Below are 13,631 nucleotides of genomic sequence, written 5' to 3' on the forward strand. Positions count from 1 at the left end.
TATTGTATTGTTAGGAGTTTGTGGGTGCCAGAGTTGGTGGGGGCAAGACATCCCTAATTCCTGGATTTAGTAAGTGTTAGAATTCAATCAATGCTTGGAGTATTAAGATGGGCTGCTAGGTGCTGAATTTAGCAGTGTCAAAATACAGGGCAAACCAGTTTTTTCTGCTCAGGAAAGCACCTGGGAGGAAATAAAGGAGAAAAAAGGAAGCTGCTGGGCAAGGCAAAGACTCTGTGCCACCTGGCAAATGCAGGGAGCCCCTCCCTGAGCTCTGAGTTCCTTAATCAGGGTTTTTATTAGGATGAAGTTTTAGCTGACTGTAGTGTAGCGCCTAGGACTTGCCGATTGAAAGGTCGGCGGTTCGAATCCCCGCGGCGGGGTGCGCTCCCGTCGTTCGGTCCCAGCACCTGCCAACCTAGCAGTTCGAAAGCACCCCCGGGTGCAAGTACATAAATAGGGACCGCTTACCAGCGGGAAGGTAAACGGCGTTCCGTGTGGTGCGCTGGCTCGCCAGATGCAGCATTGTCACGCTGGCCACGTGACCCGGAAGTGTCTGCGGACAGCGCTGGCTCCCGGCCTATAGAGTGAGATGAGCGCACAACCCTAGAGTCTGTCAAGACTGGCCCGTACGGGCAGGGGTACCTTACCTTTACCTTTTAGTGTGATTGAGGGGAAAGGGGGTCAATTGGTTAAAGGAAGCAAGCAGGCAATGCCAGATTTACACATAAGCTAAACAAGCTATAGCTTAGGGCCCCACTCCCTTGGGGGCCCCCCCAAAAATAAAGAAAAAAACCCTGGATGTACATTTCCAAAATATAAGATTTTTAAAAATTAAATAAAACCTACATACAGCAACAGTGGCAAATGGCTTTAGATACCTATTAGGTCCATAAATTATCATATAGCATACATTCAACAGTGACAATTTGTTGTTGACAAAAGACAGCTGGACATATAAAGGACCCCATTAGCTTCAGTAGTTTAGGGCCTCATCAGACCTAAATCCGGCCCTGCAAGCAGGAGTGTGTGTGTGTGTGTGTGTGTGTGTGTGTGTGTAGAACACAATGTGGACTTCCTGTTTGAATCAGAGGCAACAGTAATGGGAGAGAGGGGACCTTTTGGGAGTGTAATACTTTGAACCCCTCCATCATAGGCTCAGGTTGTATATATGTGTAAATGTGTGCAAGCCATGCATCATAAAGACACCACAGTCTGCACTGTGCCCCATTCCCAAAGGAAATATGAACCCTGGGTAAGTGCATGGAGCCCTGGAATCTGGAACCGCTCGGAGACTGGGGTGGTGTGTAACAGTATTATATAGTTTGCAAATAGGGCTAGTACCATCTATCAGAGCTTATCTGCCTCCTCTCTGACAGTCAGAAATCATGAAGTTATCACTGTCTGCAGGCCATGGATGATGGGCCATGGTGGGAGAGTCTTACACATTTGCTTTCACCTCCTTAGAGGAAGAATGGGGTAGTATCTAATTAATTCGGCTATGTTACGCTCAGTTCAGAGGCATAGCATGGGGAGGCCGGGGGCCCCCCCAGCCCATGCACACATTTTTGAGGAGGTGCCCCCACGACAGACATGGAGCCTTGGCAGCTGAGGTGCAATGGCAGGTGGGATGATCTAGTGGGCAGGTGGATGGAGGCAGTGGGCAAGGAGCCTGTTGGAGGCAGGCTCTGTTCACCCTTCATGTGGGCGCTGCATGAGCCCCCACCCCAGCTGCCCAGTTCTCTGGTGGTGGTGGGAATACTTGCACTGCCCCGGGCGCCAGTAACCCATGCTATGTTGCTGGCTCAGTTCCCCCAACTGCAAAATGGAGACAATAGCCACCTCCCTCCCAGGACAGGTGGTTACAAGGATGACTACAGTTAAAAAGAGATTGCAAAGCACTTTGAAAACTGATCATGGAGAAGTCATAAAAGCCCACCACAGAACAAGACAGAGGTGAAACATTCCCTGTTTAATCAAAGGATTTGAGAATATGGGTGGCGCATGTGGCTATCGCAGAAGAAAGAAATATCTAAGCTCTCTCCCACTCCCTTAAGAGGAGGAGGAAGAAGAAGACGGGAGGGGTGGGGGGTGGAATCGCCTATGTACTCGAACACCTCCAGAGGTTCTTTGAACAAATATTTAGTTTCCAAGTAATAAATTTGGGTAATGCAAAGAAAAAGCTTTTAGGCGCTCCAGTTGAAACTCGTTCTCGCTGTTCGCTGTAGGCGCTCAGAACGGCCGAGCTGGTAAACTTGCCTTTCACAGCAGTGGTAATTTAAACCAGGGACAGGCAACCAAAACAGATCTGACCCCACAGATCGGTGCTTTCTTTTTTTCCTTAATGTTTAACTTCATCTCGGGAGAAACATTTAGCTCCCCTTTGGTAGGTCTCCTTTGAAGGGAACTCCCTAGCCGTTCAGATAGCCAAGTATGTCTGGAGCAGCCCAAAGGCCTTTCTAAAATCAATTACAGAAAGCAATAAAAGGTCATTTGGACAGCATTTCCCACCCTCCCATTAGGGGAGAGAGGGGTGGGGTTTTTTTTTTGGTATATCATCTCTACAACTCATTACTGTCTGCTCCCAAAATCTTGTTGTTCTATTGCGGTTTATGATCCCTCTGGACAATAATTGTGTAGGTCATCTCAGTGATTCCTAGCGTCACTGGTGCTAGGGAAATGTTTAACTGGATCTGTTGTAATGACATTTTGTGCTTGTGTAGAAAGACACCCTTGCCTTAGTTAAACTCAGACAGCTACGGTGTGTCAGTACAGTGGTACCTCGGGTTACATACGCTTCAGGTTACATACGCTTCAGGTTACATACGCTTCAGGTTACATACGCTTCAGGTTACATACGCTTCAGGTTACAGACTCCGCTAACCCAGAAATAGTACCCTGGGTTAAGAACTTTGTTTCAGGATGAGAACAGAAATCGTGCAGCAGCAGCGTGGCGGCAGCAGGAGGCCCCATTAGCTAAAGTGTTGCTTCAGGTTAAGTACAGTTTCAGGTTAAGAACAGACCTCCAGAATGAATTAAGTTCTTAACCCGAGGTACCACTGTATATTGGAATATATATTGCTCTCTCGGTCTATCTTTTATCTATCATAATCTACCTATGGGAAAGTACAAAAATACATACATAATTGTATTTGTATGTCACCTTTCCACAGTTCAAAGCATGCTTAAGCTGGCTTACAACATGAAGAAATACTTAACTACAACGTAACAAAAGTAGTCCTAAGCAAGAAATAAAACATTAAAAAAAATACGCAATCAAACTGAACAACATATCCCCCACACCCCGCTGGAGTCTTGGGCATTTAATTATGGTGTGACATGGATATGTATTTAGTGGGTGAAACTTTATCAGGACTTCTAGTGGCAGAAAAAGCTTCACATGCTGAATTTCATGTAGCTTTAAATACAGAGGAACCTTGCCGTGTGTGTGTGTGTGTGTGTGTGTGTGTGTGTGTGTGTTGGCCAACCTACCTACTTAACAATCTAGAGTTGCCTTGACCCTGAGTACAGATCTGGGGTGGGGCCTCAATGCAGAGGGAGCCCTGATTTTGCTCCAGGAAGCTGATTTCTTCCTCTTACAAGGAAGAGAAAAGAAAGCTGTTGTGGGATTTTGACAGGTAGGTAAAAGAATAGAAAAGGAATGATGGTGGGGGTGAGGGGGCGGGAATGATGCCTTCTCAGTCCTTGCATCTCAGAAGGGTAGCTGAAGGGTCCCACAGCCATCCTGCAGTGTTCAGCCAGCCTTTATGAATTGAATGAAGTAGAACATTGGACAGGACTTGCTAGAGGAAGGGACCTTTCAGTGGAGCCATCAAGCTGTCACCACAGTCATAAAGGCATGACACACAAGGAGGGACTAGGAGGGGAAGGAGTTTAATTTCCTGGCTCCAGTCACAAGGCCAGGCTTTCCTCAGCCCCCCCTCCCCCAAATGGCCAGCTCCACCATCAACACGCTCACATGTTGCTGAATGGCCCATTTGAGGCTGTAGGTGTGGGAATCCAATGATTGAATGCTTCCTTATATGAAAAACAAGTAAGCACCCGCCATGTGTACATAGAAAACCAGCATGCCAGGAGGATTGTGAGTGCCTAAGCCCTCACCCTAACCAGTGGTACTGATGGAGTAGGACTTTGGGGGCAGAAGTTCAGCAGAATGAACAGCAGAACCCTGAAATACTTCTTTACCACACTTTGAAATACAGTGGTACCTCGGGTTAAGAACTTAATTCATTCCGGAGGTCCGTTCTTAACCTGAAACTGTTCTTAACCTGAAGCACCACTTTAGCTAATGGGGCCTCCCGCTGCTGCCATGCCACTGCCGCACGATTTCTGTTCTCATCCTGAAGCAAAGTTCTTAACCCGAGGTACTATTTCTGGGTTAGGGGAGTCTGTAACCTGAAGTGTCTGTAACCTGAAGCGTCTGTAACCCGAGGTACCACTGTAATGGAATGCATATAATCATGTAAACAGCCCCCTGCTCTCGGATATTGTCTAAAATCTAGCATTCCCCACTGCCCCGATATGTTAGTTTTCTATGTCCATTGAGTTTTTATTTCAGATAGAACAAAGTTATTTCTTCCTTTATTACATTTATACTCCACTTTCCTCCTAGGAGTTCAAAGTGGCCTGCTTGCTTCTCTCCCTCCACATTTAAGCCTCACAACAACCCTGTGAAGTAGGTTCGACTGAGAGGCAGTGACTGGCGCAAGGTCACCCAGTGAGCTTCATGTCTGAGTGGGGACTTGAACCCTGGTCTCCTAGGTCCTAGTCCAACACTCTAACCACCACACCATGCTGGCTGGTTCTATTGTGAACGCTTTGCGATTGACTAAAAAGAAATGTGAGAAGTGTTCCAGCACTTGAGCTTTCACTTGCGCCCTTAAGTGGATTGTTCCAACTCTAGATGTATCATGGATACCAACGATGCAGCTCCGCTTTTGCACCATTGTCATACGACAGAGCTTGGTCTCCACGTACTTCAAGGGTGTAGAGAAGTGCAGTAGAGGATGGTACAGCTTGTAAGCATGCAAGTGGTAAGCCAAGAAGTCTCCATTTCTACTCTCCCTTGAGTCAAGTACTCAGCCCTTTGCCCAGGTGAAATACCCTACCTTGCATGGTTGTTGTAAGCATAATTAAGACAATGTACGTGAAACATTCTGAACTCTTGAAATGTACTGCTACTACTGTGGTTTGGATCCTTCTGCTGAACATGGTCCATGATAGCTTAGCTGGTTAGGGCGTGGTGCTGATAACACCAAGGTTGCAGGTTTGATCCCCATATGGGACAACTGCATATTCCTGCATTGCAGGGGGTTGGACTAGATCAGTGGTTCTCAACCTGTGGGTCCCCAGATGTTGCTGGACTACAACTCCCATCATCCCTGAGCTCTGGCCTTGCTAACTAGGGGTGATGGAAGTTGTAGTTCAACAACATCTGGGGACCCACAGGTTGAGAAAGGCTGGACCAGATGATCCTTGGGGTCTATTCCAATGCTACAATTCTATGATTCTATATTTTTGTATTAATAGCAGCCACACCCCTCTGTAGGTGAGGTTTTGGGTTACCATATTTATCAACTAGTTCAAGAGAGAAAGTCTGAAGAACCAGAATGTGAAACATAACTCCAAGACATGAACAGATTTCCTCAATATTCATTGCCCAGTCCTTTCACTGTCTATAATATGCCAATGCCTTTATAGCAGGGATGGGAAATCTGTGGTCTGCCAGATGTTGTTGGATTCCAACTCCCATCAGCCCCAAGCAGCATGACCAACGGCCAGGGATGGCGGGAGTTGTAGTCTAATCACATCTGTATTAGCATTTGCTTCTTGTGAAAAACAGGAGCTTCAAAGCAGGGGTTTGGAATGGAAAATCTGGCTTATGTGAGTTACAACAGGTGCATGGCACACATTTTGATTTCCAAGCTTTTCCTCTTTTAAATAGCGCACAGGGCATAATGCTGAGAAAATGCAGCACATTGTTGCGACGTGGGTGTGGTTAGAAGCCATGTGACATATGGACAGGAGCAAGGAGGAAATGAGGCAATGAGTTCTAAGACACGAGACCATCAGGCTGTCTGGGGTGGAGTGGAGGTTGTGTGCATGAGCTGAAACAATTCTGTGGGAACATCAGATGTATATAATGGACAGAAGAGGGGGTTTTCTAACCCTATCTTTGACCAAACGAATTCCACTCTCAGATGCAGATTGCTTACTCTGAGCAAACCAGAGGGACTGTTTTCAGCAGAAGCCTGTTTGTGATGAATTTGCTGTGGTTTGTTCCAGACAGACATTTTATCACACAACACTTGGTCTTAGCCAGGATGTGGTCAGCCTTTGTAAGGTGTTTGGGAAAGGTTTTCTATGAACTCCTGCAATAAAACTTATAACAACTGGAGTTATGGGGCCTATTGCAAAGGGTCTTTAATGGTTTTAGGAATTCGAAGTTATTTTAAGGGGTGGGGATGGAGTTGTGTTTTATATTTCCTTAGCATGCTTGTCGAGGCATACTGGTACTTCGGACAAGAAAATGCTTTGCCACATCCAAAAGCGAATCTTTTTGGCCAACTTGCCCACCGTCCACATTGTCACATATGGTGCTTGATTATGGGGAGAGAAGCAAATGCTCTTTAAGGAGAAGGGGGTGTTTTGCTGCTGTGGCCAATTGCCTACCAGCCCAGCACCAAACAATTTAAAGCATATATCTTCTATACTGTAATCTAGACCAGCTGGTAGAATTTCCCTGAGGCTACTACTGCAGCCAGGAATTGCTGGAGTGTTGGTATGTACTGGCTTCACTTCCTTTTCCATAGACACATCCCCCTCTCCCTTTCCTCTCTCTCCTTGACACACATACAAACACTATGCTATGGTGGGGAGGGTGGTTAGAGGTTTGAGCAACAGCTGTAGTCGCCCAAAGACTTCCTCAGGAAATGTGTGCGAGAGAGAGAGAGAGAGAGAGAGAGAGAGAGAGAGAGAGAGAGGTGAGATGGGATAAATGTGTGGGCTTGGGGCATGTATCTTCCATCCCAGAACTTCCCTGAGCAGAAGTGCTCCTAGCAGTAGCTTCTCCAATGGAAGAGTTGCTACGGAACTGTGGACTTGTTCAGCCAACTTTTGTCTGTTATAGCAAAACGAACAAACAAACAATGAGAAGGCTACTATGGATTTTAGGCAAGACTCCTGGGAGTTCTCAACCTTCACCAGAGGTCTGGAAAAACACTTCTCCTCCACAGGGCTTCTCCCAGGTGTGGTGAAGATAGGTCTTGCCTGTGGCCTGTCTACATATAACATCAGAAAGACTTAGTACTGTTTAATAATTGCTTTACATGCAACGTTTCCAAGAGGAAGTTTATTGTTATTGGTTCCATCTATAGATAAGGAGTGGACGCGGGTGGCGCTGTGGGTAAAACCTCAGTGCCTAGGACTTGCCGATCGTAAGATCGGCGGTTCGAATCCCCGCGGCGGGGTGAGCTCCCGTCGTTCGGTCCCAGCTCTTGTCAACCTAGCAGTTCGAAAGCACTCCTAAGTGGAAGTAGATAAATAGGGACCGCTTTATAGCGGGAAGGTAAATGGCGTTTCCGTGTGCGGCGCTGGCTCGCCAGATGCAGCTTTGTTACACTGGCCACGTGACCCGGAAGTGTTTTCGGACAGCGCCGGCTCCCGGCTTCTTGAGCGAGATGAGCGCACAACCCTAGAGTCGGTCACGACTGGCCTTCGGGCAGGGGTACCTTTACCTTATAGATAAGGAAGTAGAGTACTTGGCCTACACCATAAACCTATACACCTTGCATAGAAATAAGTCCCATTGACACATGGGCATACCCAGGATTTATGTTGGGGTGCGCGTGCTCAGGGCACCCACTTATCATCATGCTCTTGTCCAGCTCTGTCTAGCAGATTCGGAATGAAATGTCTCGACAACAGTTGTTTAAAATTTCTTTCAACAACAACAACAGTCTTTATTATGGTCCAGAGACCCAACAAATCCTTACAAAGCAATACACAATTCATACAGCCTACCTCCAGGTTAAACAAGCATTTTGTTCAGAATATAGGGATCATTGGTTCTTGCAACCACCGATAAAAACTTCTTTCTTTTGACCCCAAGTGCTCAGGAAAATCTGCCGAGACATTTCAAATATTCTGATTATTTCAACTATTGGTTAAGTATTTTTATTTATTTTCTTACTTGGGGGGGGGGGAGCTGCCCCCCTGCACCTCCAGCTAAGCCCATGCATTGACATAAAATAGTTGTGGATTGCAGCTTACACAACACTGTGCTGAGGTATAGAACCATGCTTGCATTGCAAATGTATTTGTAGTATTGTATTAGCAATGGCATGGCCATCTTGAATATTACCTTTAGCCATGGAAATTGCACCAAAGTAAAACAAACAAACAAACAAACAAACAAATATATATATATCTATTGTGTTGTTTCTCTTCTGAATAAGCTGCTCCAGCCAGTCAGTCTGCTATGGGTAGAGATATCATTGTGATAAATTTGTTCACCTGAACTGGTAAGTGCATCACACAAAACCCAGTATTGTTTTCAACTTGCCTGCACACTTTTATGAAACTGCTGGGGTTAGCATAGGATTGTGTATGCCAAAACTGGAATGCTGAGGTTGGAAGTATATGTGACATAAAATGACTTTGGAAAGGCCTTGTATTTATCTAGTTATCTCTTCAGTTTTTGAGCCTGCTTGAAAACGTTGTTGGAAGTGGGTGGGCAAAGGTTGCATTGGACTCATTTAGGGTTCACATACACACCTTAATGTGACAATTTATACACTGAAGTTTGGGGAAAAAAATGTGTGTAGCTTGTGAAGAAGGACATACAAATTTATTGCAGTGTGTGAGAGCTGTTCTGCCAGTACCAGGCAGAAACTGCACTGTTGTTGGCATCTCAAGATGCAATGGAGTGCACCTCCAGGGGTGAAGTCAAGCAGTCAAGGATACATTGCAGCTTGTTTTGTGTGGGATTCCACTTATTTCTGCTCTGCTTACTATCCAGCTACCTATAGCTCTTTCCTTCTGCCCATCCTTTGGGAAATCTAGCACATGAAGCCATAACAGCTGCCCCAAATTCAGCCATTTGATTTCACCCTGATATTTCATACGCAAGTTTGGATTTCTGAGAGCTGAAAGGGTTTAGGCATGGCAATTATTGGTCAAGGATTTTACACACTTGCCAAGTCTCATTATTTTCCTTTATTTAAAGCTGCAGGGGGGTAGGAAAAACAAATTGAACCAAATAATATTTCTGGACTTTCCCCTTGGAAAACTCAAGGGGGAAAAGAACGAATGCGATTGGCTAGTGTCCACCTCTTGCTCCCTTCTCAGTTGCAGAACAACAGAAATCCCTGTGTCTGCCTTTATTATTATTTTGTAATTTATGTTATGCTATGTTTTAAATGGGTGCAAGAGACCTATAAATCTCAGACTTCCCCAAACATCAAAGTGGTCCTAACTGCAGATTTGGTGATATTGCCAGAGTGAATTGTGAAATCAGGGAGGATTTGTGCAAAGCAGATTTGGTGATGTTAACAAAACAAAACATGCAGAATACATACATACAGAACATGCAGAATACATACATACAGAATACATACCTTGGTTCTCAAACACCTTGGTTCCCAAACGCCGAAAACCCAGAAGTTAAGTGTTCTGGTTTTTGAACGCTTTTCAGAAGCCGAACATCCGATGCAGCTGTCAGCTATTGTTTCTGGGGCGCCTGCACCAATCAGAAGCTGCGCCTTGGTTTTCAAACATTTTGGAAGTCAAACAGACTTCCGGAACAGATTAAGTTTAGTGCTTTTGTTTTTGCTATTTATGTTGTGTTTTTGTTTTTGAGGATTTTTCGTTAATTTGTTTTTGTGACTGTGTGGAACCCAGTTCAGCTACTGATTGATTGTGTGACTGAGGAAATGGATAAAAGCCCCCCATTCAAATGATGACTATCATCAGTGCAGGTAAGAATTTTTTTATAAAAAATTATCATCTACAATACTGTCTTATTTATTGTATAGTACAGTACATTGATTATTGCTTTCATTTTATGGATCAATGGTCATGTTAGATAGTAAAATTCATGTTAAATTGCTGTTTTAGGGTTGTTTTTAAAAATCTGGAATGGATTAATCTGTTTTGCATCACTTTCTATGGGAAAGAGTTCCTTGGTTTTGGAACGCTTTGGTTTTGGAACGGACTTCTGGAACGGATTAAATTTGAGAACCAAGGTGCCACTGTATTTGATTTTTAAAACACTTCCTTTTGCTATCTTTATAGTTTCCCCTGTGAAATAACACTTCAGGGTCTCTTGAGACAAGCGGCAATAGGTTGCCCAATGTGTGCTTTCTGAAGGCCAAAATTTTCCATGGGACACGAACCCTCCTCTTTAATTTTCAGAAATAAGTCCATTTGGAATGGTATAAGTTGTCTTCTTTCTAAGCTGCAGTTTATGCCACCTCTCTGCATGCTTCCTGCAGTCCACTCAGAAATCCTTTCCTTGGAAAGGCTTGGATGTCTTGCCTGCACTTTTTGGAGGCAGTACACACTGGGGAATGATATTCAAGGACAAAAGAGGCAAAGAAGCTCCACTATAATAAGGAACTTGTAGCTAGTCAGTCCAGCATTTGAAAAATGAAAGTTCCGCCTCCCCAATCTGGTTTGATGGCTTTGCAGGGTTTCGATGTAGTATAAGATATCCATCATTTTGAGCATGACTCTGTTCAGTTGTAATAATAATAATAATAATAATAATAATAATAATAATAATAATAATAATTTATTATTTATACCCCACCCATCTGGCTGAGTTTCCCCAGCCACTCTGGACGGCTTCCAACAAAATATTCAAATACAGTAGTGCATTAAATATTAAAAACTTCCCTAAACAGGGCTGCCTTCAGATGTCTTTTAAAGATAGGATAGCTGCTTATTTCCTTCACATCTGAAGGGAGGGTGTTCCACAGGGCGGGCGCCACTACAGAGAAGGCCCTCTGTCTGGTTCCCTGTAACCTCACTTCTCGCAACGAGGGAACCGCCAGAAGGCCCTCGGCGCTGGATCTCAGTGTCCGGGCTCAGCGATGGGTGGGAGCAGGTTAATTTCCCACAAGACCAATGAGCAGAATCATGGCTGTAGATTTTGCCCTGTATCTTGGGTTCTACAAGGGCTAAAGACTTGCTCCACAAAAGCAAAGCAAAGCTGGGAATGCAGGGAAAATGAATCGTACGGAGGGGGGGGGGACTGTCCCCTGCCCTCCTATGCATGTCCATTCCATGTGAGCATTAACACAACCATGCATTCTCTCTATGTAACCAAAAAACTGCTGCAGCAATGAAATGCAGCAATTATTATATCTTTCATGAAACCTGCTTTAATAAAAGGTCTGATGTATGTACTGTGATGACAATTTCCAAAGAAAACCTCCATGTTTACTGGGTGGAGACTGGGGAGGAATAGCTCTGCCAAACTGTACTGTTGAAACTGGGATGTGCTGTCACCATGCAGCAATAGTAGTTTGTTTAGAATTGGGTGCCACCACAATAAAAAAAAATGGCTAGATTGTGCCCAGGTGACTAGCAAACGGAAGTAATGGTGTGACGATCAAGACCACCCACTGAGAAGCCACCCACACAGGTGCCAAACCACTCATCCCTTCAGCATGTGTTCACAAGCTTCCATGCCAGTGGTGATGGTGGATGTATAAAGGGTTGTTTAGATTCATTTGATTAAATGAAGAAGAAGAAGAAGAAGAAGAAGAAGAAGAAGAAGAAGAAGAAGAAGAAGTAGTAGTAGCCTGGCATTTCAATGGTGACAATGTCATTTGGACACTGTGCGCATGAGCAGTACTGGTTCCACAATTAACTCCCATCTGGAAGCATCTGTTGTTGTTGTTGTTGTTGTTGTTGTTGTTGTTGTTTTAAAGGCCTGGGCTCCTTCTTGTCTACAGTCCTGTAATCCATACTGCTGTGTGGATAACCCACAACTGTATTGATTGCAGCTACTTGGTGATTTAGAGACAGAAGCTGGTGCTGAGAATTTGAAAATTGCCTGTTGATCATGTACCAAGTGACAACCAGTTGGTTCCCGTGACTCGTCAGGCTGCAAAACCAGGGGGTATTGTTTCCCTGGGAGGTCTTTTGAGCGCCATGGGTGGTTAAGCCAGACAGCTGGATTCTCGCTTTAGCAGGGTCGATTCAGAAGTGAAACTGCAGAAAGTCTAAAGGAGAACAGTCGCGGTGCAGAAAATTAAACTAATTCCCTTACCACCAACAGCAGCCACACCACGAGTTTAAAGCTGATGAAAGACAATCTTAGCGACAGCAAAGGCTGAGCTTAACCCACCGAAGCTCAGTTCCGCATTGGCCTCTGGGGCTCTGCTGGACGCTTGCAGCAGGGGCGGGGTTACTCTAACCAGGAAGTGAACGCCGAGCGGGGGGCTGGCTGTAGGCAAGCGCATGCTGCGCTCTGGGACTTTTCTGGAGAGTATTGTGTTTGCGCTGGGGCTCTTCAGATCCCACCCGGATCAAAACACAACAGCGCTTCCTTTGACATAAAACAGAGAGAAGCTGAAAGTTCCTGACTGTTGTAAAATGCCAAGTGTACAGCAGAAACATGTATCAGGATCAGCGAGGATATGTGTTGTTTTGTGTTAATCTTTAGATCAGAGAAGGGATCCCCATCCTGTCCTTTCATGATCCATCCGTGCCCAACACTTAGACCAAGTGAAGTTTTACTGCCCTCTGGGGCTCTTAAATGGCACGATCCCCACCCTGCAACACACGTTAAGCAGCAGTTCCGAATTGCCTTCCTACTGGGCTTACTTGGACACAAGGGTACCAACTTGAATAAAATATTGGGGAGTCCAGGTAAGCCCCGCCCTGCATAATCCATCACAAGACACGTGGCACGCACACCATTTGAAAATACAATGTCCATTAACTTTGGGGGGGGCTCCCCCTCAAATATTTTTTTGGGGGGAGGGACATCGGCCCCTAGGAGTTGGCTTCTATCCTTGGTCAAGAGGACTTCCAGATGGATTGCGTTTTCATGGGAGTTTGTAACGAAATAACAATTACACTCTGGTTCTGAGCTAGCCAAGCGGTGCCCTCCACATCTTCTCGACTCCAACGCCCATCAGCTCCAGCCAGTATGGCCAGGGATGAGGGGAGCTGCAACTCCTAGAGAGCACCACGTTGACTATCCCTCTGCCCTAGTTTTTCAACCGGTGGAAAAGGTTGATGCGGGACAGCTGGAAGAGAGGTTGGGCATCACGTCCTCTTCTTCCAAAGAAGAGGCGAGACAGGCAGCCCCACCGTGGGTCACGTGGCGGGCAGGGCATTCAGTTCCAAGGGGGGGGGGCAGAAGAAAATTGGGTGGCTCTCGTAGCTGGTTGATGGGGACAGAAGCGACACTGAATGTATGTGGGGCGGAGGGGAAAAGATGAAACTCAGAAGGATTGACAAACCACGAATGAAAAATTATAGAGTGGCTGGGGAAACCCAGCCAGATGGGCGGGGTAGAAATTATAACTTCTTCTTCTTCTTCTTCTTCTTCTTCTTCTTCTTCTTCTTCTTCTTCTTCTTCTTCTTCTTCTTCTTCT

The 13,631-nt window shown here is 45.4% G+C and overlaps 1 long non-coding RNA gene across 1 annotated transcript in view; it reads left to right on the forward strand.

Annotated features, from left to right (window-relative positions):
• Positions 1 to 13,631, forward strand: part of LOC144329327 (uncharacterized) — a 44,254-nt gene that overhangs the window by 29,386 nt on the left and 1,237 nt on the right. The gene's annotated exons all lie outside the window — the stretch shown is intronic.

This window comes from Podarcis muralis, chromosome 12 (genome assembly GCF_964188315.1).
Source record: "Podarcis muralis chromosome 12, rPodMur119.hap1.1, whole genome shotgun sequence".
Taxonomy (NCBI): domain Eukaryota; kingdom Metazoa; phylum Chordata; class Lepidosauria; order Squamata; family Lacertidae; genus Podarcis; species Podarcis muralis.